We start from the raw sequence: 25,912 nt of genomic DNA, 5'->3' as shown, positions 1-25,912 counted from the left end.
CAAATGAAAGTGGAACAGGCATGCGCTGTATTGGTACGGTGGTGCTGAGGTTTGGCGCTTACGTTTTCTTGAAAAAAACAAAACGTATAAACGCATACAGCAATGACGGCAGACATTTTTGGAAATAATGGTGCAAGAAATAAGCTTTTAAAGGGGGAACTGTAGCAGTTTGCTTACCTTCGTTTTATGGCAAATAATTTTGGCATGCCACTTATGAGACAACGAGAGAGATTGCCCCGAAACGAGACGGGGAATGGTTCTTGTCGCGATAAGTTTCGTATTTGCTTCTTTGATCCGGACGTCCCCACTGAGATGTCACCATCTAAGAAATACCAACTTTGCTAAGCGAAAGGGAGGCATAAAGGAGCGGACAACTTCACTGTGAGCGGAGCACGCGGTCGTGATTCAACGAAAGAGAACCAGACCGTATTTCACCCCATCATTGACATGAGCGTTGATGATGTGACCAAGAGCGTTTGCGCGGTGAAATTTACCTCAAGGTGTGCTCTTCCCGCCGGTTCACCAAGGAACGCCGACGTCGACTACTTCTTTTTTGCTTTCTTTATTGACAAAGGAACCGAAATTTGGTCTTGACTGCCCCGTAATCACCAACACCCGTCGTGCCGCGCACAGGACGGCACAACAAAATGCTTGAAACGATTTTTTTAGCACAGTTTATGTCGTTGTGTCCAAAGATCAACGAATCCTCAAGTTTACTCTTCCTGTCGATTACAAGGTTCAAGTTGGGCTTGGTTTACGCTTGAGCTCAGTTCCTTAATTACGCTGTACACTACAATTTTTTTTAGATCTCTCAAGAGTACAGGCATGTTTATTTTTATTTCGGCAGGACACCGCTAATGCCCGTAAGGTGGTGCAAATTGGCACAGTCCTTGTGTCTCTGCAAGGTGGTCACTTGGTGAGCCGCTGGGCCAATGTTGAAGGAAAAAAAAACAAGTATATCCGGACGTGTTCTAGCACGCGGTTGTCACTCTGGGCACGCTGTGAATCTCGAATACGCGGGACGCATTGCCTTGGTTATACCTTCGCCCATCTACAGAAACTGCGGACGAGCATTTTCCGCGTACGTGTCTCGAAACCCTACGCTAGCCGCTTTGTGTGACGTAACACTCGGGCATTTTTTTTTTTTTGCTGCATCGCACGTTTAACTTATTTAACTGGATGGCAGCGCTGGGAGGTTGCGCAATTTGAGTTCACCTCGGACCGGGTTCCGTGTGTGCGCTTCGGAAGGTTTGGCGGTGTACACTGACGCTCTAACGTGTGTTCCGGTGTCTGTGTTTCGACACGAGTCGACTACAACAACTGTACGTAGCACGCACTAAAAGCACGCACTGAAAGAACGGAGTCAAGACGCGAAGTCTTCAGGAAGACAGACACTGCACTGGCTCAGCTTCGCATTCGGCGTAGCGTCGTAGGCTCCGAATGGCATGCGGAAAAGCGAACTGCGGGGAAATTTCGAAGGCGCTATTGCCTCCGCTGAAGACATTTTCGCTCGCTCGCTTGACCATTTCGAAGACGTACCTCAGGACTTAGGCTCAGCAGGATGCTCGTGAAGTGCAGAATCCCTTGCAGAAATCACGCGCGACGTTCAAGTCGCATCTCAACAAAATGTCTGCAAGAAGAACCATAAACTCAACAGAGAAAAGCAGCATCTTCCCAACAACTTCAGTCAGGGGAGCCGCAAGCCGTCTGTCTGAAATCAGCCAGCCATCGGGCCTTGTCTCTTCCATAAGCAAATTTCGCAGGAAAAACTCTCGAAATTGTGTTGACGTCACTCTGATAATTACTTATCACTTTGCTTATTACAGTAGACTGAAATATTGCTAACTTGCAGCAAAATTTTCATTTCTGTGGAGATTTCGTCTACAACACTGCGGAGCTCCATAAAGAATGATAAGAATATTTGCGTTAACCAGTCTTACCAGCAGCACCCCTTATGATGCATTGTAGATTGCATATCTTAATGAGGCACACCATATATTATAAACTTTTTTTCCGAAGGCATATTCTTGCTGTGCTTTAACCTACAGGCGCCAAAGCGTTCTGACGCTATAAAATAAATCATAATGTCGCATAGCTATATTGTTGACATTTATTTGCCTATATTTGTTTAAATACGGCTTAAAGTTCACTTTTATTTCACACAGAATACAATTAGACAAAAAGGAATAAAACGTTGCAATAAATGCACACTGAAAGCTTTCATTTTATTGAGCCACATTTGCCGAAAAGCTAGTGGCATCACTATGACATAAGCGGCTCAGGTGCTACCGCAGACAAATAATGCTAGCGGGATGCCTAGCATGATCGCCAATAATGATTAAAGCACGGGATATGCTTTATCTTGTTTCTTAGATGGCAGCCGAGAATGGCGCTACGTAATCTATAAAGAATTGAACCATAGCTCGAACAAGTTTGCAAAGAGGAGCCTAGGCTAGTGAATTGGCATGGCCTTTCCATCGTCAGGGTATCATGCGCTAAAACGTGATCCATCATACAAGACGGATAAATAGTTAACTAGAAGGAAATGAAATGGGATTGAGTTTGCGATAAGCGTATAGTACGGTGAAAGCTTTCAATCGCTCCTGCCGTCAAACATAAAATATAGCGGCACCCCCGCGGTATTTTACGTCTAAGTTTATAAACTGTTACATACGCCATATTAGCATTGATAACTTTTTAACTTTCAATGCCGCAAACTGCATTTTTAATAAGAAGCTGCTCGGTTATCACACTGAGGTTCTTCGTTTGGGACTTGCGACTGCTATTTCGACCTAATATGTGCTGAAAGAACACAAATGAGAAGACGTAACTAAGGGAAAATTTTGCTGGGTGCCACGGCGCCTTCCAGGTTTACAAAATGTGATGGAGTGTATTGCATCCAGTGCGATAAGTACCCAGAAAGGATTCTGAATTAACATTTTCACGAGCTTGAAGAGGCGCAGTTTAGGTGGACGTTCACTTTATCTGCTTGCTGTTAACTGTACCTGGACACGTATGTCAGTTATTGTGCTTGCTTCACACGCGTCAATACTACGTCTAAAACACACACACATACACACTACATACTTTCTAAACTCCCTTTTTGTAAATATTGTGCCTCACGTGGTCGCTTGATGACCAGTTATGCGATGGAAGGCCTCAGAACTGCAAATAAGCTACATATGCACACTCTCTTATGAAGTATTGAAACGCATAAACAATACGTTCCTTACTGTCTACCACTTCGAGCCATAACAATTACGACACTTCTTTCAGCATGCGCATCACATTCATCCACATGTTCCTGACTTGTATTGTGAGACGTTGCGCTGTACCACCTCAAGCGCAACAGCTGCACTCTTGATTACGTACCTTTACGAACACACTTACGATAGAAAGCCAACGCAAGAAAGCCTTCGGCACCAACTTTTTACAGACACTGCATGACGAACTTTTCGGTGACTACGAACTACTTTAGGTCCACTAACGAACGGCAAAACGATAACCTACCACGAGGCACGGTGAAGTAATGCAAGGAAGGGGTCACAAAGGGTATCGTAGTTGACAATATTTTTTTTTTCTTTTTTCGAAAATATCGCTTAACTCGAAGTCACGCTTAGCTGTGCTGATCCGGGATGCAAGCTGCATTTCGGGGCTCGTGTTAAGTGTCAGAGTTATACGCGCAATCTGTGTAGTCGTTTATACGTGTGTGCAACTATCTAATGTTCGTGCGTGAGCTGTTCTTTAAACGTAACCGACGCGAGACCGCCATTTCGTATTCACCTTCGCAATTCCGAAACTATGAACAGGGCTTCTGCGACGCGAAGGAAGGAAGTCTGAAGGGTTGGTGAAGTTACGATAGCATTTTGTTCATTAACTCGCGGATCACTGGCAACCGACATGTTAATACGTGAACCGATGGCGAAGCAAATTCGATTGACCCTCGTGTGTTTGAAGGAATCACAATGACGTGATGATGGAATCATGATGGTGATGTTGAATACAGAGAAAGAAGAAAAGGAGCCAATTGTTGCCTCGTAAATCAAAACGCACGCCAATCATAAGTTTTTGTGCTTCAAACGGCACAACTCTCGGTGTTCGGCCGCTCCTCATTCCAATGTGCACTGGCGTTGGTTCCGGCTTTGCACTCGTTGCAACATATTAACTCTTTCTAATTCTAACGTGTATTGTAAAGTAAGAATCTGTCGTGAGCATCAATCAGATTCTAATCGAATCAACGCAGAAGGATGAACACCTCTGCAATTGCAAAGAGAAAGGTGCCCAATAATTCACCGTTTCGGTAATGGGAGAACACCTGCACTTTGTCAGTGTCACGAGGGTTAATCGTCTATTGATCTGGAATTTTGGCGGTCTCGATTTGGGAAAAATTCCAACGAGTATGCGAATCATAAGACTCCGATTCACTCAAAAAGATAGGCAACAGAAAAAAAAACAACAACGCATGTTTAAGCACAAGGTGAGCACGTGATCGCGCTTTTCGTGAAAGTTCTGCACGAAGGCGAGAGAATGCTAAATACGGGTGAAAACAAAATCAAAATAAACAACGCCCTTTAAGATTTCATTGAAACAATGTTCTGCACTGGGGGCGTTGTGGGAATCGCCCGTAAGAAGTGTCACTCTGCGGTAGCGTGGATTAGTTTTTAATTTTTTAAACTATCTTTTTCTCTCTCTCTCAACTTCAGCGCCCACCCTTAACTTTAGATAACTCTTCCTCAACACCATATCACCCTGCTTTCCTGATACCAATAGCTGATGCAAGCAACCTTTAAGCTTCATTATCGCTGCATGCAATAAACAACTGGTGACATATATTAGCTTTCTAACAAGCGATGAGCAAACTTATTTTTGCTCTTGAACTCCTACGCACAACAAATTCTGCATGAGATCCCAGCGTACTAAAATTCTTACTGCAGGAAACCTCCGTTCTCGCTATCCGCGCAAGTGTTCTTGCAAGATGAGTCAGCCGAAATCTGTCCTTCCACAAAACCTCGATTAGCTAAACACCTGGGACGAAACATAGCTGTTATTTTAAAATTGTACTGATCAAAAGAGGCAAGTATTGCTAGTTACAGTGATTTTGCCGTTACAGACCTTGAATGCAATTTAGCTTTGCATCGCTTTAAATGCCTTTTAGATGTTATAGAATTTCAACTCGCCGTTTTCAAGTTCACATTTATTTCGAGTTCGTTTTTCACGAGCGATATCATGAAGAAATTGTCATCAATACAAATTTACTGCACTGGAAAGAATCGTGAAAGGCAGTTACTTGGACATTATGCAATATTGGTGAAAAGACGCAGCCCGCATTTAAATTAAGCCGAATCTTGAAGTTTCCTGAAGGAGCCCGAGAAGTACTTCGGTGCTGTTGCACAGCTTGAAGGAAAATTTGGTCCGAGAGGCAAATAAAATTTTCGTCATCAGATAACGATGATCTATGGAGACTACTTACGGTGAAACTTTTCAGTAGGACTACTGGTCAACTTGACAGGATAACACTGAATGCCTAAAGCAAGCGTAGTGTACCTAGCCTAGGAGGGTGGAAGAAATACCGAATAACCGGACAAGTAAGAAGACTGCGCAAGCGGGCCGCTAAATTGTCGTGTTTGCAATGCAGATAGCACGTTCGGCATTTACGCATCAAAAACCCTCAGATGAGGCATACATACTAGCTTTCTTTTTCTAGCGCAACTGTGTTGCAGTGCTCATAGTCACAGCTCCGAGATCAAAGTTCGGCCTTCAAGTTTGATGTGACTTTTTTTTTCCATAGCAAATTGTTTCAAAGCTAGTGGCTTTCCTACGTAGTTTGTATTTCCTTCCGTGATTTCCGTTATGCGTCTTGATGTTCTCAAATGGAAACAATGCATTTACGCCTCTCCGAAAGTCTACAGTAGTTAGAAAACCAACTCCGTCTCAGCGGTCACAGCGGTTCCTGTTAACTTGCCGAAAATTCGCGTTTTCAAGACCCTGTCTGTTTTATATAGGTACACTATGGACGTCAATTGTTTTTGTATCAAGCGTAGTCAGAGTCTGGTCGGCAGGAACATCCAACTTCCGCCAAGCTCGTAAATTCTAAAGCACTGGAATGCCTTAATTATCACGGTTCGCGATGCACACTGGGTGCTTCTTTTACCAAAATTATAGAATATTTTCACTTTACCCAACCATTTTATACCCATGGCGCAAAGGGACAGTCTTAACGAGGCCTCGCAACGTGATTCGTTTTCTTCAGGATTGGTCCTCCGTGATGTTTCACTAACACGTTCGGGATGTAAATGAAGCGATAAAGGCGAAAGACTGCACTGACACTATTCCTTTAGTGACATAAGAGAGCAGCTCACGGGGAGACCTGTCAAGATGACAGCGCGTTGCCATGGCCTTTCGAAATATGGACAAATGTGACTGAGATTTGACGGGGTGCGTTCGACCAGATCCAGCACGATTTCAATAGTCTCGGGACAGAAGTAAATGAATAAAAAGGAAGAAACCGCCGCGTTGCCCGAGAAGTCTTGAAGGGCCTCCCTGGGTAAGTGCCCCAATGTAGCGTTTGTTCTAAAAGCGTGAAGAATGGCAGTGAAAGTAATTCAACGTCCGAGGAAAAGAAGTTATTTTGATCAAATAACTCGCGTGACCGCTGAGACGCCCCAATCAAAGTATGGCACAAAATTAGTGCGTCCGGTCTCCGCAGGACTGGCGTGTAGTTTGACATAACGTACGCTACGAACAACGAGCGCACGAATTTGGAAACGCGTCCTCTTGACCATGCTACTTTTTTTTATTTTTCCTTCGTTACTTTCTGAACGTTTTCTCATCCTCTTCGGGGCCTGCGGGTTCGACAACGACCAAGAAAGCGTTCGTGCGGTAGAACAGATACTGACGGGTTGGAAGGACACTTTGCCGATGCGGACGTCGTGGTGACGGTTCGCAGAGATGAATTCGTAGCGGACATGTCCGATGCGCACAAGCGTATGGCCATTTATGCTACCAATAAGCTGAGCGTGCGTATTTCTAAAATTTGAGTTCCTAGAAGACATTCAAGAGAAAGCTCCGCGTCTACTGTTGTTGCTGATATGCAACTGGAAAGAAATTGCTGTTTTGATTTTTACACCAACGTATGAAAAAAAAATATGCGAGATGTGTATTTTTAGGTGTATATTGGCTCACCTGACCACGCATGCTTTAAGATGCCTAAGTGAGCTTTCCATGTGGCCCTATTCTGGTGAAAATTGCTTTAGTTTCCGAATTGTCTGACAAAAAAATAGATGTGCTGCTGAAGAAACTGCGAACCAGATTGAAAATGTGATTAGCTTGCATTGAACTATTTTCTGCAAAGTGTTCTTTCAACACCAAGATTTCAACACCAAGATGTAGCAGCAAAAGATGATAACGTTCTTCGTGCAGAGAATGTGCTGCATATGACAACGATGGTGCTGAAAGTTTTATGTTTGTTCTACGCATGTCAACGCTTTTGGTTGCGATGACCCTGCACTGGCGTACGGAGATCAAATAAGAATAAAGTCGTGTTCAGCATAAGAAAAACCTTGAGAGACAGCAACAAAAAACAAAGGCCTCGCAAAGTATGTGGCCCGGAAACACGAAAAGAAAAAAATTAAAGAGGATTATACGACTCCCGGATAAGGAATATGTTTTCCTTTTTTTTCCTTTTGTTAGTGTGTGCTTTACATCTCTCTTCTGTTTTGACCTTACCAAAAGTGTGGGCGAACGTGCGGCTCTGTCATGAAAATGTCCGAATCTGGCGCTAATGCTTGGGTCAGAGATCCGCAACGTTTGCTCGTCATTAGTTATCGCTATGAAGGACTCGGTTTTCTTTTGCTGAACACAGCTGCGCGGGCAACATTGCGCCATTTACATTGAAGGAATCTTGCGTATACCAGGTGCCTAATTCAATTTTTTTTGTTGCGTATGTTTTTTCTTGTAGAGAAATTAAAGTAATGTTAAGATATGCCTCTCCCAGCATGTAGGATAACCGACTGGACAAAGGATAACTCTCCCTTTCTCGCTCTCTCTTTCATTATTTTGCCTTCCCTGCTTTCTTAACTCATTCGTTTTACTAATAATAACCAGGTTCTCCATTTAAGAAATCCTAATTAGAAAAGATACTCATGCCCATAGAATTGTTGAACCTGGTTTGGAAACTCTGCACCGACAATGCAGGGGAGAGTTATGAACAATAAGGAAGCATTTCCGAAAAAAAAAAAGCATTACCTAGCTACGCTTACTTTTTCTGGGAATTGCTGAATAATATTTCACCAAAGATTAGTTGTTTAAATAAATGCGCTCTCTGGTACAGACAAAACATTTTATTTTGTTTGTTAACATATGGCGACTGCAATTCTGGTCGCTCGAACGCCACACTGCAACTCCTGGTTAGCCTTCTCTCAATTCAATGGCGCAGTTCTGCCCGTTCAGCATCTTGGAACCTTAACAAAAGCTTAGTTCTAGTGCCGTAAGAAAAGGTCTACTCGCCAGACATCAAATTACTCAAGTAGAACCCACGAGAGAAAAAAATCCTCGTGTAGATTGACTCTATGGGGTTCAATGCTCCCTTCACCTGTACGCTCTCCTAGATTTTCGGATCTCTTTAGGCTGACTTCATGTTATAGCCCACTGCATTCCCGCGTCAACACTCGATGTCTCCGAAAGTAGTACTTTGTTGTCAATGTACGGAACAGGCCATTAGGCGCGCACTCTGAAGGGTGTCGAGCACCGTGCAAGTGTATTTGTATCGCACCGTTCTTTACTCCATCTTGTTTTTACTTTGCAAAACACACTCACGCTTTCGTCAGAAGCATGTGTCTGCACTTACAGCCACTGAGGTTTATCACTGACATCTTTTCTTTGTGTGTGATACGAATTTCGTAACGTTTTCTGCAAAGTAAAAATGTACAGGTTTGTGAGTTATAGGATCATGTCTCTGGTGCACTGAAGCGCCTAAACGCGAGATTATTGTCTCGTCGCGCATGATCATTATGTCAGCACAGTTGAAATGAACATTCCAAGTACCCGTTCCTACGGCTGACCTTGGTCACTTTGAAGGCATTGTTCAAAGGCTAGTAGCTCTGTACCACCTAAATCAAAGCACTCGAAAAAAATCTGAACATTGTGATGCCGGATCAACATCCTATAAGCCCAAAAGGTACTCCACTCAACTCACAACAGGAACATTTAATGAAATTCAGTCGAGTTCATGATATAGGGTTCGGAAATAGATTCGGTGCTTCCAGAGACAGCGAACTTATAACTGTTCACAAATCTTTCATAGGGTCACTTGGCTAATACCAGTGACATTATGACGTTTTCTTTTGTGCCAAAAATGGTGATTATAAAATATGGGTTAAATTTTCATTCGTCTCTTTCGGACGGTGTTGAGTATAGAAAGCAGTATTAGGAAGACCCTTTGGAGGTTTATCATAGAGCGCCTCTTCGCAATCCACAGTATCAAATGCAACCGCAATGAAAGACCCAAGAGTACTTGTAGTGCAAAGTGCTTTAGATTGCGGAGCTTTGGACCACTTTAATGGGAATTGCATCGTTGACGTCTTAGTTTTGTTATTCGTCCAAGCTTAACACGTGACACCTCGGTCATGGCGTGCAACAGCTGAGGTTGCCAGTATACGCGGTTGGTCAATCGGGTGAGAATCGTAGCACTAATGGCATAAGTGTAGTAGAGCACCATTAAACTTGTTCTTAATAACGCGCACAAAAATTTTTATAGTAGAGACATTTGGAAATATTACGCTGGTAAGGACGACACAGCCTTAAAATACCCAGTGAAAAACCAAATCGTTAATACATGACAACAATTCAGATCATCTTAATCATACGAAAATATTTGTACTTGCTACGCATTATGTGGCTGAATAAAAAGTAATGAAGTGTACCTTTCGACACTGCAGCAACGGTGCAAAGTGTTTTAGCATTATGTCCAATTGCTGCATTAAAAGCTGGAACTCAGAAAGGATGCAGTTCCCAACTCGAAGGTGGTTCGAAGTCAAGGTAGGAATTTTCCAGCATGTTTCGAGTTTCTATACTTTGTCATTGCTTCACCTTTCTCACTCTCTCTCTTTCTCTCACCCTCTTTCCACCGATGCCGCGCTGCCATCGAAGCATTTTTTTCTTCGAAGTCGCTCTTGCTGAGCGAAGAAACGTAAAGTGACATGCTTCCCACGCGGTTTTCGAGCAGCACCTCAGATGGTAAAAAAAAAAAAAATGTTTCATCGAGTTGTGTGTTCGTTAGGGCTTCTAATAGAGGGCATGCAGAGAAAGTACGTTAGAGCACCTTACGTGCAAACCTTGTCGCTCTTTCGGCTTTAGAAACTACGACATCTCTCTGTCTATCCCTACCCGTCGTTCGTAGATGAAGATATTTTTTTTTCTTGTTTTTCGCTTCCGCTTGCTCCGGAGCGGACCAGTTGGTCGGGACCGTGTCGAGATGTGAGACGTGCACACGACACGTCGAGCTCGTCGTGTGTTCGTGCAGGGGTAGGTGTCTGAGCGCGTTGTGTTCTATAGTTGGTGGCCATACCTTTCACAGAAGACGAGATCCAGATGACACTCCACGCACAGCGCACGAGCTGCGGCCTGTGGGGATGCTGCCTCTGCCAGTGGATCGGTGAGCTTGCTGAAGTGACGCAACGAGCCGATGGAAACGTTCAAGCGCATTTTCACTCACGTTTAGCGCACTTCAGACCACGTGCACGCACTCGGCTTCGTCGCTGAGCAGCAAGAGTAAGTCTTGCTAACATCGAATTGGGTGGCAGTAAGTTGCTGCACGTTGGCAGGGAACATGTCGTGCAAGTAGGACTGGTGGAGCCAGAGCGGCAGGAGGAAATTCACTGTGGAAAGCCTTGCACGTTTGTGTGCAAGTTGTCTGTTCTACGATTTCCCGGCAAACTTCCTCGGCACTGACAGAGGCTGCACTCTCGAGCAATCGACCGCACAGTGGCCGCGGCGCGTTTTCGGAGTTCACACTTTTTTCTTCAATTGACGCACCTTGATGGACGCTGACGAATTCTCTGTCGAGAGGAATGGCGTAGCCATTGCATGTGGTAGATGTATGCCAACCCCCTAAGCGGTCATACTGCTTCGTAGAAAGTGCCAACGGGAATGGACGCTAGATTTTTGAGCGCGTACTTGCAAAGGTCAGTGCAATAAGGCGACAGATGCAGGCTCCGGTTGCTAAAGGCTGACGCTGATGTCACAAAACGTTGTCGATGCTTCTTCTTTCTTTTTCACCTTCACCTGCAACTGCGGCTTTGAACAATAGTGAGGATTACACCGGCTTGTAAGGTACCACGGGTGGTATTACAATGGTAGTCACCTGTGCGTGACACTTCGCTGCGAAATGACCATCTTGTGGCAGAAACGTACGAAGCTCTGACCTTCACTCTGTTCTTTTGTAACAAGCAGCAAGCATGCTGTTGCCACTTGCAATGTTTAGATGGTGTAAACAGGTGATACTCTCGTGTTCGGCTTTGAAGCTAAAAGGCGTTTGCAGTTTCATTTTGAACCGCTCGCATTACTGTGCTACGACGAGCAAAAAAGGTGATCTTGTAACTAATAGAATTGTTCTCTGTGACAACATTCATCATTCCTTGATGTGTGCCTGCTCCCTTCTTTTTTTCTTTTTTGGAATTGGAAATCGGAGGTTGGGGATGTGCCCACAGGAAAGCTGAAGTGATCTTTGACGGTTTCTATCGTTTGTAAACCAACGTTTCCTGGCGTCAGCGTGGTCAGAACCAGTGCTTATGATGCGTCTTCCACTTGGAATGTTAACACTGAACGTGCACCACTGTAACCGATTCTACACTGGACCACACGTTGAGGGACGTCGACAACGTAGACTGCTTCGACGATTTGCCCCAAGCGAGCAGCGCTGTGTTGTGTACAGTCGGAGTTGGGGAGTCCTGCAGTTGTCAAACCGTGAACTCGGTGTCTACACATGGGTCTGTTGCTATCTGCCTATTTCAAACAGTATTGGTGGTGTTGCTGTGCGCGCTTTTACCGGTTTGTGCGAACTTACTAATATAGTGCCACACGTTTTTTGCATGTTCTGCTTCTGTGTTATGAGATTACGTGCAGCGCGCTGTATCGGAGTCTCAGAACTCGCTCGTGCTACTAGCATCGCTCGTCTAAGATTAGAGCACGCATGAAACGACGTTTCGGTGGCTCCAAGTGGCTGTAGCTGTTAACCTGAGTCAGGACATCTGTTCGCAGAAAGAATGAAGTTTGTTCCTTAATCGGTGTGCTTGTTGGTTCTGTATGGCAATGTGATGCACGTTTTTTACTGTAAACGACGTGTCATCTGCTGACGTAGAGTCGATCAAGTATTGCCGAAATAGAAGTTAAGGTAAATCAACGGAACTCTCCATAACAGCAGATTCTGCTTTCAGATATCAGGAATGATCAGAGAAATGAACATGCTATATATTTTACAAATTAAAGCATGGCAACATTGTAAAGTTATAAATTGTACATCCCCTGCGTAGAAAATGCGTGGCAGAGACAAATATGTTTTTGTACTCGGTTATATTGCCAAATTCCTTAAGCGAAACTTTATTTATGCCAAATATGTAAACTGATCCGACATTAAAATGATTCAGCCGAAACAGACGGCATTCAGTTTGGTCAAAGGTATAATGCATTCAGGAACGATTCCAATCCTTATATTTATGCATCTTGTGTTAGCCCTGGAACGAAAAGGCATATTGCAGGGCAGGGAACGACACGTGATTGATCACGAGTGATTTCTATTTTCCGAAACAGTCGCTGCACTTGACTTGAAGTAAGCCATGTTGTGTTACGCGTAACATCACACTGTTGTAAAAAAAAAAAAAGTCACGTTATACATCACAAGGCGGCGTAAGACGTGTGTTTGTTGTCAGTTTGTTACTTTGTCTCGTTGTGTAAGCATGACGATGCTCTTCGCAGTCGGCGCATGCGGTGAATATTATGTAAATCCAGGGTGTTTCTTTGTGTTTTGTCAAGATGTTACGTGTTGATGTTGACTCAGTGTTAATAGGAAAGAACATATGCGTTCAAACGATTGTTGAGCAGTGTCTCGATGCAGCCGCATGTGGCAGTTTAACTTACCCAAAAGAATGTTGTCAGTGCGGTGTTAGGTTTATATTGGGCGCGTTATCGAACAGACCTGAATACAAGTTTTGTTTAAGTAAATGTGTAGAAAGGAAATAATTCGAATGTCAACTTGATTCTCGTGCCCCAATGGCAGTTATGAAGATCGGTGACACCGTTTTGAGTGTAATGAAATAAAAGTGGCTTACGTTGTAAAATGTGCTTAATGGCGAATTTCACTCTCTAGTATCAACAGTCAAAAACTGTGCAACTAGGCATTGAGCTCATTTTTACGTTGGTACTTTTTCTTTTCTTTATAACAACTAATAATACTTTCGAGCTTAAAAAAGCAGTGATGAAAGAACAAGATTTCTCACATAGTGTGAAACTATTATTTGAAGTTTGCTTGTATTTCATTTTACACTAAGCCCTGAAGTAAGTAAACATCATATATTATGTTAACACCTAATTTATAAAAAAAAACTTAAAGTACGGGCAGACACCTTCCTGGTGGCTATCTCAGCGCTGGGGATGAACTGAAAATAAACCACAGTTTCTGCGTACAAGAAAACCTACGCTTGCTGTACAAAACGAGAACGTGGAAAAATTGCCTTTGCTTGATTTCTTCTTCCAGCGTTGCGAGCGCCAAAATCTCAAGGCCCCATTTCGGGCCCACGTTGCGGTAGCCTTGTGTTTCATCAAAGTGCCGAACACATGCGGGATGCACGTTCTGTGCGTTCTACTGTAGTCACTGGTGTTGACGGCGTGTGTATTGCACAACGAAAAAAAAATACGGTTACTGGAACGCCGTAACGTATTACTAATAAATAAATATTGAAGGTGATGTCATGGAATCTATTCTCATTGACTGTGTCTGCTCTACTTGGGAGCGACCGACCCACCGAGGTGGCTTGGCGGCTGTGGTGTTGCGCTGCTAAGCACGTGGTCGCGGGATCGAACCCCGGCCGCGGAGAGCGAATGCTATATGTGACCGGAGGCAGCACGGTTTTCAGCTCCGTCCTTCATCACACTATTAGCCTCGCCTCCTCCATCGTGCTTCTTCATTGATTCGAAAAGAAAAGAGAAAATGCCCGCGCTGCGTCAAATTCTGCTTTCGGTCCCATATCATATTTGCACGGGGCGGCCGCTTTTTCGTTGAATAATTTTTTAAAACGGTACGCCCTTTTCGTCACCTAACGTCTATCGCAGTTACCCACAGCCTGTTCAGTCGACTTCTGTGCGTAGAGCAGCCTTTGGTAATTCGTTCAACTTACATTAAAAAAATTATGCTGTTTTACGTGCCAAAACCACTTTCTGATTATGAGGCACGCCGTAGTAGAAGACTCCGGAAATTTCGACCACCCGGGGTTCTTTAACGTCCTCCTAAATCTAAGTATACGGGTGTTTTCACATTTTGCCCCCATCGAAATGCAGCCGCTGTGGCCGGGATTCGATTCCGCGAGCTCGCGCTCAGCAGCCAAACTTACACTTAAGGGCACTAAAAGCGCGACGCCTTAGCCGGCAGTCACGTGGTATTAATAAAATTTTGCCCACTTTAAGGAAATTCTTGAAAAAATATTAGATGGGGCCGTTATCTTAACATAGATGAAATAATCGCGTGTTTCCGAACAAGCGCTACAACTTCTGTAATGAAGATTTTTCGCTAGAGTTACTATTTAAGAAGTTCGTTAAGCAATCTTTCTTAATTACCCGCCTTGGCGGACTGAAAAGAAACTATGATGTGCTCCATATATGGCTCAGAAGAATACTGCGCCAATTCGACATGCATAGCGCTTATGTATTGTTTAATACAGGGCCCAACTTAGCAGGAACACCCTGTATAGTAAACGTTAGAAGCCTATTTGTGGTTAGGCATCATTTTCTTTTCAATTGCTAAGAATGGCGAAATCGAAAAGCTCAAGTATACAATTCAGAAGCCTTTAACTCAGCAATGAAGAGTACATCACAATCTGGTACGTTGCACCTAATTACAGAATTAAAGCGGACAAAGTTTGTGTATTTTACCCTGCTCTTAAATAGGTAATTAGTTTGTGAGACTGTTGCAAAATCCTTGTAAACATTGTAACAATTTCGAGTAAACTGTAAATTCACATGCATGCTTTGTCCACTTGGGATGCTCTAACAGTTGAAGTTTACACAACCACGTTATCCGTTTTTGGTGCCGAGTAACAAACTTGCAAACTTCGTGCTTCAATTAACTTAACAATATTCAGGGATTCTTTTCCAAAAATAAATGTGAGGCCCTAATTCAAAATTTTCCTTCCTGGAGTCATCAGAATGAACTCTCTCCCTCAAATGCAACAGGTTTCTTTCAAATCTATCCGATGGTCGTCTCATAAAAGCATCTGCGCGTTTTACGTGCATTTAAATAGGAAGTGTGAAGTAAGCCCCGAGCTAAAGCTTTTTCCTAAGGCACCCGACACCTTTTATGCTACCTGCGGAAATGCAGTCTTATTCTGCAGCGCAAAAAAAAAAAGCACACAAGAGGTTTCACAACAGAGAGGCAGCGCTCGCAACTGCGCAGTTTTTAGGGTCATGGAGGACAGCCCTTGTTTTTTTTCTTCCTGCCGAAGTGGCAGCAGGTAAGTAAACGAGTGCTTTGTCACACCAGTGAAGATACGTCGGCAGCTGTCGTGGCCGAGCAGCTGCACGCATCACGTGACATCTGACGAACGCGCATTATTTCCGTCTCGTCTGGCGTCTTCGCAAGCACAGCGCGTCGATGGCATACAGCTGGGCCGAAAGGAAAACACAGGTACTGTAACGTTTCGTCATCGTCGCGTTGACAAACGCGCCGAGCAGATATCGCGTCGTGGTTATTTTCTAGTAGCCTGCAGCTTGAGTGCAGCTACTGCGCATTTTGAACACCCAGCCATCGAGCGGTCAACAGTTGGCAAACAAGTACAGTTAGAACGTTGTAGTTGCAGCAGTAGTAAATAGCAGTTTTATTCGATAAGAATGGAAGGCTGACGGAAGGGAACTTCTACTCGCCGCACTCTAACTGCACCACTGTGGTGCACTATAAGTACAGCTGCACCCCTTGGGGTGTATATCTGCCACATAACAATAATAGTGATCTGTCTTGCTTGTGTCTCCTTTCTTCAAAACGCCGTGCTCGTTGCTTTCCTGTCGGGAATGCTCTGTCATGCTGATAACGCGCATGCCGTTCGTGACTTAGAAATGCCGGGCTCGCAGCGTTGAAGAAAAAAAATGCGGGCAAGACAGATGACGATTATTGTTGTGTGGCAAATATACACACCAAATGTTGCAACCGTCAGAGTGTATAGAGGTTATTAACAGGGACAAGGTGCTTTAGAAAGGCAAGCCAACGTTTTGATAGGAGGACCTACCTTCGTCAAAGGCGGCCTTGTCATCCTCGGCGGGTTAGTTCTGACGGGTTTTGGTGCACCTGAATCAATTTCGTTCTGGGGTTTTACTCGCTAAAACCATAATATGATTATTAGGCACGTCGTAGTGGGGCAACACAATATACTTTTGTCGGCCAAAGCTGTCACCTTCACGACAGCACTACCTGACAGTGGGATGCCAAGTACGTGAGTATCTCGGCACTGCACGCAAAAACAGCTAAAGGCTAAGCATAAACAATACAGGGGATAGAGGGCGCCCCTGGTGTAGACCACATGTGACGTGAAATGGTTACTTTTTCATGTCCATTCATAGACAATGTGCTTGGGATACCTGTGTAGGTACTCCCAACAAGGTAAAAGAAATGGGAAAAGCCGTAAGTTGTCAGTAGGTCAAATATGTAAGCAGGCTCAAGGCGATCAAATGATTTTTTTTCTTGCTTGATCTAACAAAATCAAGAGACCACGTGCCGATCTCGTCAGTGTGTACGCCATAATGTCACGCGTAATGAACGAGGTGTTGTGCGTATATCTCTGCAAGGGATCGAGCAGGCTACCCAAGTGTCACGTGACGGTAGCTATAAAGCTTTTGTAGTCTACGTTGAGAAGCGTCATTGGCCTACGTTATTCAGTACGAACTGATGATCGCTCACGCTTGGGTGGTAGCACAATGCGACTATCGTGAAAACTCGCCACGAAATCAAAATACTCAAAGCAGTGACAAATAATAGCTGAATGCAGCACCAAAGTCCTCCCAGAAGGTTAACTAAAACTCAACGGGAAACCAGTCTGGCCCTGAAGCCGACCCTCACCTCACGGAAGATAAGACTTTGAGCATGCCCATCGGCTGATGGGCATGCACAAAGACGGTTAGCCACTTCAGGAGGAACCTGGGGAATTCCACTGAGCATATCGAGAAGCTCCCTGATATATTATTTTAGTCGTACGACACCAATGGTCTTAAAATGCGCAACAGAGACTGACTGATCCCGTAACAGGTGGCGACGTGACAGGAACCGTGCTTGTGGTTGCAGAACCACTCATACTCGATTTCCTAAGAAGCGAGTTTCATGCAAACCCGGCCTATGGTACTTCAGAATGTGCGCACTGACTACGTCTGGGCCTCCAAAGCGCGGCCGATAAAGACGACGCGTGCATGAGGAGCATGAAACGTTTTAGGAACTCCCGCGGCCATGACCACATCAATGGTGTGAGTCGTTTAGTAAAGCAATAAACGGGTCTAGTTGGTGGACGTTCGCTGCGCTTCGTACTTCCGCCTCTTGTCCCTTATGCTCATCAGTGTAATACTAAGCGCAATACAATTATAAATGTGGGTCGTTCAATTGAATGAGCAATATGCGGAGCTTCGTGGCAGTGTCCGAAAGCTCCTTTGACAAACGGCACTTTAGGGCACGTCCTTCAACGGGACAGTGTAAAGGCCGCTGAACCTCAAGTGCGTCCCAGGACTCTGGGCCCGGTCCATTCAGAAAGGCGCATACGGCTCTTGGTAAGCAGGAACGTGAGCGCATATCATGCAGAACGCGGATGTCTTGACGCCAAGCTTTTAGTGACGAGAAAGGAGGGAAGGAAGCTCGAAGCGCAATTGACTGCTTATCAGAAATATAAGCATATGGGACGGACGTAGAGTTTAAAACGTCAGATCTCGATACGTACGGAGCTAAAGTGCTCGGTACATAGGCGCTGCGCAACCGGCGAAACGACGAGCCACGTCTCCACGTTCAATCAAACTGAGATCCACGTGCTATTCTATAGGTATACAGCCAGGAGAATGTTTAGACGAGACCGCGTACCTCACGCGAATTCGAGACAGGACGGCCCCAGCCTGGATCTTGCGCATCAGCTCGCGCGTCTAAGATACAAATTAATATTCCCGGTAAGTACCATGCGACGACGGTCGAGGAAATGCTGCGTCCAGGTCGCGAAAGAGCTCATTCGACGTAGTAGCTTGCGCTGGCTATACATATGCACAAAATACGTAAATAGCCTTAATTGCCCATAATAAAACACGTGATGGTCTCCAAGGACAGTTCTAATAAAAGTAACCATAGCGACACCATTAAAACGAGACCTTGCATATGCAAAGAAACAGTCTAGGTGAAATGCGCGTTTGAAAGCAAGTGACATGGCTGATAGTTGAAAAAAAAAATTTTTCTTGAAAAAAAAAACCGAATATTACAACTTAAAGCGCGAGTCATGCCGATAGTTTAAGCTTGCTTTACCGGGCTTCGGACACCCTGTGCGTTTAAAGAAATAATATTCCGTGTGTCATCTATAATAAGTAAAAAAAAGTGTGCCACCAAATTGACCTGGGGTGTTGTTCAAACCGATGCCCCGGGAACCAGTCCAAAGGTCATACACAACACAGGTCACAAAGCCCCCATTTCGACCCTCGTAAAAGGGGTCGAGTTTCCTTTGGCCGCTGTAACTTATAGCGACTATCAAGCGTGCCGCCTAGGCCAGAACCTGACGATGTGTGGGAAGGCTTTACTTCTCGCGAGACTTCCATTTCTAAGACCGCCGAGCCCATCAAGGCTAGGCGAAACACCCGCGCTACTGTCAACTCCGAGGATGAAGCCGCTTTCTGATGAAGAGTCTGTCGGCAGCGGTTGGCCTCGGGAACGACTTCATCAACGGCGACAACGTATTTGGTAGCCGGGTGCCCATCCCGACGTAACAGCGTGGACCTTCCATTATGCGCTGCAGCTTCCGTAGAAGAGTCGCGAACCGGACGCGGCAGAAACGAAGCAAATGTGACGGGGGAAGCCTCGGCGTCACGCTTCGGGATCTCCGTGACAAAGGGTGACGCTGGTGGCGGCAGCTGAAGTAGATGATGATGATGATGATATCGATAGTGATCTGTAAGACGAAATGGCGTCTTACTCTGGCACCCCTTGAAGGAGCACGGCGAAGCGTCGTCAGGGGAGAGGGAGTGGGTGGTTGGAGTGGGTAGAGGCAGCTGTAGAGGCCACGTCGGCAGCGATGCACACGTTTCCTTCGTGACTGGAGAGGCCAGTGAACTTGGCAGGCTGTGATTGGCGAAACGCAGGGCCACGTCTACCGTATCGCGCGCTTCCTTTTTTTTTTAACCGGGGAGGCTGGCGAACGTGGGGTTCTGCAATTATTCGAGCTGATTGCTTTGTCGACTTTTACAGCTGCCGGTCGAGGTGAAGGCAGGACATTCTGCTGTGTGTCCATGTTTCACGCGGAGCCGCTAGGGCAGCGGACGCCGGCGGCAAAGGGGGAAAGGCTCTAGCAGCGGCGTCTGAGCGGGAACGCCGCATAGTACAGGCAACGGTAGGGTGGGCATCACTGCAACGCGAGCAGGGACAGTCTCACCCGTCTCTTTCGTAGCCGTGAAGACCAGCAGCCACAAAGAGGTGCTGTACTCTGGGCACGGTAGTGGCCGCTGAAGCCGCAGCGGCGATGAAGCCGCGGTAATCAAAAGTTACCTGGTGGCCTGATATTCTCAAGTAGCTGGGGACAGGATTAGCGGCGCTCATCTCCATGCGAACGAAGTGGGCGTGTGTCAGCACCCCTCGTCACCCGCTCATGAGACCAGCGTTGACAGATAGCACTTGGCCGTACGGTGACAGGGTTTGTACCAGGACATTGTTGGGGACGAAGGACGCCAAGAAAAGGCAGGCGACGTTCGTCCCCATGCAGCCCGGCGGGGACGACAGGAACAAGCTCGCCATCGATGACAAGGCAGACAGCATCGACAATTAGACTCGTGGAAGTCATGGTCTTAAGGTAACTTGGAAGTTTAGGCCTCCCAGATATCCTACATGAAGCGCAAAACATTTATTTATGATCGGACTGGTTGCGTTTCACGTGCGCGTGAATAGAGAACTCAAAATGAGCAACGAGCTAAACTTTTTTTTATTATTATTATTGTAAGAGGCAATGCAATGGCTGCGGTTGCAAAAAAAAAAAAAATCTGATATCTCTCGCTCATAATTATTTATAACTTTAATAGATATGTCCGGATGGCGAACGTAAGTGCGAATTCAGATTTCATTGGTCGCTATGGGTTAACACTATTACACCAGAAGTTTTACACAACTCGCTACAGTGCTCGTCTTATGGCAGAATTTCCATCTGACCCATGCATTTGGGAACTACCACCGAATGAGGGTGAACACGAGCTTCACGCGCCTGGTATTACCGAAAGCTCGCTTTAGAAGTATTGATTTTTTGAAGCAGCGGGTCTATTTTGCACAGCCCTTCCACTGGAGCGCGCGCGCACCATCTAAATGACCTTACCGTTTCGGCGTGCGACCCGGCGCAGACTATTAACGTAACACGTCGCCTCTGCACCGTAGCGTCAGCTTCGAACACAGTATTAACTTGTAGCAAACAATGTGCAAAAGGCCCTGAGTTATCCATGCATTATTGCCAAGAATGTCCCCGTTGTGTCTCTTACGCAGCGTACAACGTGCGAGGGGTATCCGCGAGTGCGACCAAAGAGTCACGTGAGGGACGTCCGCTGGACGTATGACGCACATCCCAGTGGTATCCATATGTTCTCGATGGATTGTCCGACGGATATCCTCTGGATCTCATTTGTAATCACTCGGTTCAGAACGTTTTTTGTGTTGGATCTATTATTCACTGTGAAATTCAAAAGTTGAAAGTAAAACCCAGCGCGTAAGCTTTTCTTAACGTATGAAGCTTCCTGAAGAAGCCACAGTGACCTAATCTGTCGTTATGAATTTCTACTGCAAGGAGTGTGGCAATAAAAAAAGATATTGCTGTTCTCTAGATAAACTTTTAAGTCGTAATTTATTCGTGAGACTAATGATATATACGGCGCTTGCTGCCGCGCATGCTTATACTTTTAAAACATTTTAGCTTATAGAAAAACGGATAACCCGGTCCCTTCCGCTACTGCGAAAAGTGTTCTGAGCCGTTTTGGGTTGAACTGCACTGTCGCCAACCGAGACGGTCGCTAAGACAACACACTGCTGGGCCCTAATGTACAAAGCATTCATACGACGACGAATTAAAAGCTCGTCGCCGCGAAACGGGAGAGAAGCCGGTGATAGTTTCGTCATAACCATTATTTCGTCTACTAGTTCAAGGTTTCAAAGTACAACGTCCTTCACGGCGTCATACGGTACTTTTCCATTACGTTGATTACAGTTCTCCTGAAGCGTTCTGCGCAACGTCGACTCCCGGCCCAGCGTTGGGATTGCGTGAAACGCTCACGTTGCCAACTCCGCCCCCGCGGATCAACCCGCGAAATTACAAATGATGCGCCACCCACGCTTACCGTGGCGCCATCTCGTCGTGAAACCCCGAGGTAGGAATGTCGGGTTCCGGCCTCCGAGACTGGTAACTGGCCGCAGCTGTTCCTCGGTGCGCGAGTCAGATGGCGGGTAGTGGTGGGAACAGTCAACGTTGGGAGCAGTCGCGCGTGCCTCAGGCTCCGCACAAAACGCGGGAAGTTGGGTTCTCGCATAGAAATTGAGTCACGTACCTCCTTTCCTTTCTATCTTTATTTCTTTCTTCTTATGCATACTTTTCTAAATGCGTGAGCATTTATATGTTTGCCCAATGAGAAAAACTGTCCGTCCGTCCGTCCCGTAAGACGATCGCTTTCAAGAGTGCCCGCAGCGTGGAATGAATTCACCTTCGTGCTGCCGCTCACAACGACATCTGCAAACATAATTAACTACCAATAAGACTCCTGCCTCTGCCGCACTCCTCGATGTGTAGGGCCCAGGCAGTCACTCTCAGACTTCGGCAAACAAGCACTCTCCCGAGCCCCGCGGCGCTGAACACAACGTACCCCGAACGCTTCCCGAGCCCGGACTGCCCCCTGTGTGGTGATTATGCGGACTTCGAGCATGTCCTGTGGGGCTGCGCCTCTGCCGGTCCCGCTTTCACCCATGAGGAAACGATGAAGCTCAGGGCCAGACCTCTCAAATCCTGGCAGTCCAGACGGCTCGCAAGAGGGCCGTCAGGTTTCACCTGATGGTCCCCGAGTGGGCCTAGCCAGGTGACGTTGAGTTTACTCGCGTCTATAGTGGACCAAATAAAGTTGTTTCACTCGCTCACACACTCACTCTCGCTTCAACGCGAGCTGCGCGGCGACAACCCAGAGCACACGAGGCTGTCAGCACTCGCCGCGCCCTGTGACACCGTCGCAGATGGCTTTCAAGATTGGGATCCCGCACGTCTCTCTTCAACGCGAACTCGGCGGCGAGAACATAAAGGTACACGAGGCTGTTAGCAGTCAGCGCTCTGTCGGCGTCGCTGATCACCCTCGCGGCCGCGCCAGACGCAGTCGCCGCCGAAGTGCTGTTGATGACGGTTCGTAATGGTTCGACGCGATTGGAGAGGGCGCCGAAGAGCGATACCGCCTTATAATGATCGGAACGTCATCGGCGCACCTGGTGCCGTCACTTGCATTAGTTTGCTTGCCTCATCAATTCACCTTGCGCCGCTACAGCGCCGCCATCGGCAGCAGTTCGTGTCGCCGCAGCGCGGCATAGTTTGTAGCGGCCGGATCAAGTTTCATAACATTGGCAATGACACCGGGCTGCGGGGAGATGAGCAAATGGCACAATGCTTACGAATACCTAAGCAGCTCCCAGAGGTGTTTCTGCGTATTAATTCTTAATTATTTGCAGATGCTTAGGTCGTCTTGGCCGTGACAGGCTGGGTGCACCAAATTTGCGCGTAACATTGAAAGATAAAGTAAAGGTATGCAGAACATGCAGAAAGGAAATATAAAAGCCCAAGCACTATTTCGGATGACATCCGTATGTGTCACAATATGACAATGATAATGTTTGTAACGTGACACAAACACACTGAAATATAAAAGATTAGATGCTATTTCGGATAAGGTACATGTTTGTAACACTATAACAATTTTAATGTGTGCAACATCACATAACGAACTGAGGAGCCATTCCACTCTGTGAAGGTGGATAACCAGCGAAGCTGTAGCACATGACACAGGGTTAGACGAGGGTAAATGTATTTATTTTCATCATTTGGTAATGGTAGTGGCGATAGCTTTGTGATTACTGTGGTATACACTGATTTGTTCGGTTGCAACCTTAGTCAAAATCTTCATCAAAGCTAAAGTTATACAAGACCGTTGTTGAATAGTTGAGCGACTTGGATTGCTGTGGAACTTAAAACCAAAATTAAAACAAATTGAGTAAACCATTTCTTGTCTGGCTTCGAAATGTCCCCATTGAAGTCTCCAACTTCTAGACATCACACATCTTTCGTTTGTACGTTACTGACATATATCCCCACAGTCGCTGCCATTGTCCTCTTGCTAGTCAAGAGGACAAATGTAGACACATTTTGTGCTTTCCGTATATGGCAAAGCCTCCTCTTCGTGTGTCCATGTGTTGTTCACAGACGACTTGAACCTTACGGCGTTACGAGGCATTGTATTTTTTGCTTGATTACGGGGTATCAGTCATTTCTTCGGCGGGTATGAACCATTGACGATCACAGTTTTCAACTTCCTTTTCTCTTTGTTATATGCGTAATTGGAGGGAATGAAAGCGCTGTACGCTTCACTTTGCTGAGTGCTTGCAGCCTCTGCCATACGGGGCTATGAGCCATAGCATTTTTCGCTTGCTTAGGGGTGTATGAGCCATTACTGATGGTGATAGTTTTTGCTTGCACACACTGAAATTTCATGGAACCTTAGCCATAATCAGCATCGCTGTCCAACAAAGCTGGTCCCAAAACAGATCTCTACGGAACGCCCAATGTTATCTTTAGAAACTTAGATATGCACACCTTCTACTTCAAGGTATTATGTTCTACCTGTAAGATGAGATCACATCCACATTACGACTTCGTATTTTAGGTTCGAATCCATAACTTTACTAATTAATTCATTATGTAAGACTCGATCGAAAGAGTTAGTCAAGCCTAAGGATAGAGCGTTGACCTGCTTTTTTATTGCTTAAGGAAGTTGAAAAAAATAAATTATTGTTTCTTCCAGCTGCGCGACAGTCGGAAGGTGCTGTCGGAATCCATGCTGGTTGGGAATAAAGTCTTCGTGTCTTGAGGATAGGTGTAGATTGATTTCCAAATGATGTGTTCAGACAGGTTGAAGCACACGCACGTCATTGAAACTGGTCAATAGTTTCCTACATTTTTGTTTTTGCCAGATTTGTTCAGCGATTACGTTCGCCACTAGTTAGTCATCTGGGACCCGTTTCTCTGTGGAGGAGGCATTGAATATTTTCTGAAATAGTGGGCTACCTATTCCGCATATCTGCGTAGAAAGGCATTTGGAATGTCGTCTGGACTATTTTTTATTGGTAATGTTTAGCAACAAAGCTGCAATTCCTTCGTATAACACCTGTACACCAGGCACTGGTGAAGCGTACGGAGACATTGGTGCGTAGGGCCAGCCACCATTTGTAGAATCGTCACCAAAGACAGCTAGGAAAAACTCCTTAAAGAGGTTGCCATGCTCGAGAAGTCCGACGCAAGTTCATCATTCCCAATATGTCACTGCGACCTTCGCTATTCTGCGACAGGTTGAGCCAAGCATCGAACTGATAGCAGCCCTATTTCCCCGCAATATTTCTGTATCGCTTTTCAAGGGATCCGCACTTACAACAGTGTATCTGTCTCCAGTAGCATCTCTCTCTCGTTCTCTCGCTCTCTTTCTCTCTCTCTTTTCTGAGAATCCAAGAACGATAATAAAGTAGGGTCACCATGGTCTTTTTAAGTTTCAGAGGAAGAGGGCCTTGTGAATGCGTTACTTTAAACAATGGTGACATGAGTATTAGCACTAGATGTAGGCGTAGTAGTTCATTCTAATTCGCAGGAAGGAAAAAAGGCATGGCCCCCAAGGGCCTTGAGCTTCATAACTGTCAGACTTCTCATAGGAGACATGGAACCCTGAAATTTGCTGTGGCCGTAGAGAACATCCAATGTAACAGTAGCAGTTAAGAAAACTTACAACCAAGTGATACTAAAGACAATAAGAGGAGAAACTTTCCCTGAATATTCAGCACGAAGAGAAATGAGTTAATGTCCGGTGGTGCAGCTGTAGAGTTAACTATGAAGCCGCTGAATGCATGGGACATGCTCGATTTGTCAGCATGCTTTTACGCCTCAGATGGAAAACCCCCAAGTTTCAAAGCAACCGACGGGAGAATGGCAGGAAATGCGCAAGAACGACCATAATGGCTACAATGACGGGACGAAGATAGTAAGAAACGCCGAAGACAACACCTCGGTTCACATGTCGTGGAAAGGGTTCGAATCCCTGGTCCGCAAAAGTAGCGCTGTCTGGTGACTTCTTCTTGTGCCAACGAATCACGGTGATGATGATGACAATCAAGATGATAACTACAATGGGCATCACGAAAACTGCCTAGGCTACGCGTAGCCGACAT

At 45.6% G+C, this 25,912-nt stretch overlaps 1 protein-coding gene across 2 annotated transcripts in view; it reads left to right on the top strand.

Moving 5' to 3' along the window:
- Positions 1-15,799: 15,799 nt before the first annotated feature.
- Positions 15,800-25,912, top strand: part of LOC142557441 (uncharacterized) — a 122,381-nt gene continuing 112,268 nt past the window's right edge. Inside the window, exon 1 of one of the 2 annotated variants that reach the window (XM_075669291.1) lies at positions 15,800-15,889. The gene's annotated coding sequence lies outside the window, so the exon portion shown is untranslated. The remainder of the gene's footprint in view (positions 15,890-25,912) is intronic. The other variant, XM_075669290.1, reaches the window with a different exon arrangement.

The sequence above is a fragment of the Dermacentor variabilis genome, chromosome 9, assembly GCF_050947875.1.
Source record: "Dermacentor variabilis isolate Ectoservices chromosome 9, ASM5094787v1, whole genome shotgun sequence".
In the NCBI taxonomy this organism is placed as follows: domain Eukaryota; kingdom Metazoa; phylum Arthropoda; class Arachnida; order Ixodida; family Ixodidae; genus Dermacentor; species Dermacentor variabilis.
The sequence above is the reverse complement of the archived record's forward strand: the minus strand, read 5'-3'. Positions and strand labels throughout refer to the sequence as shown.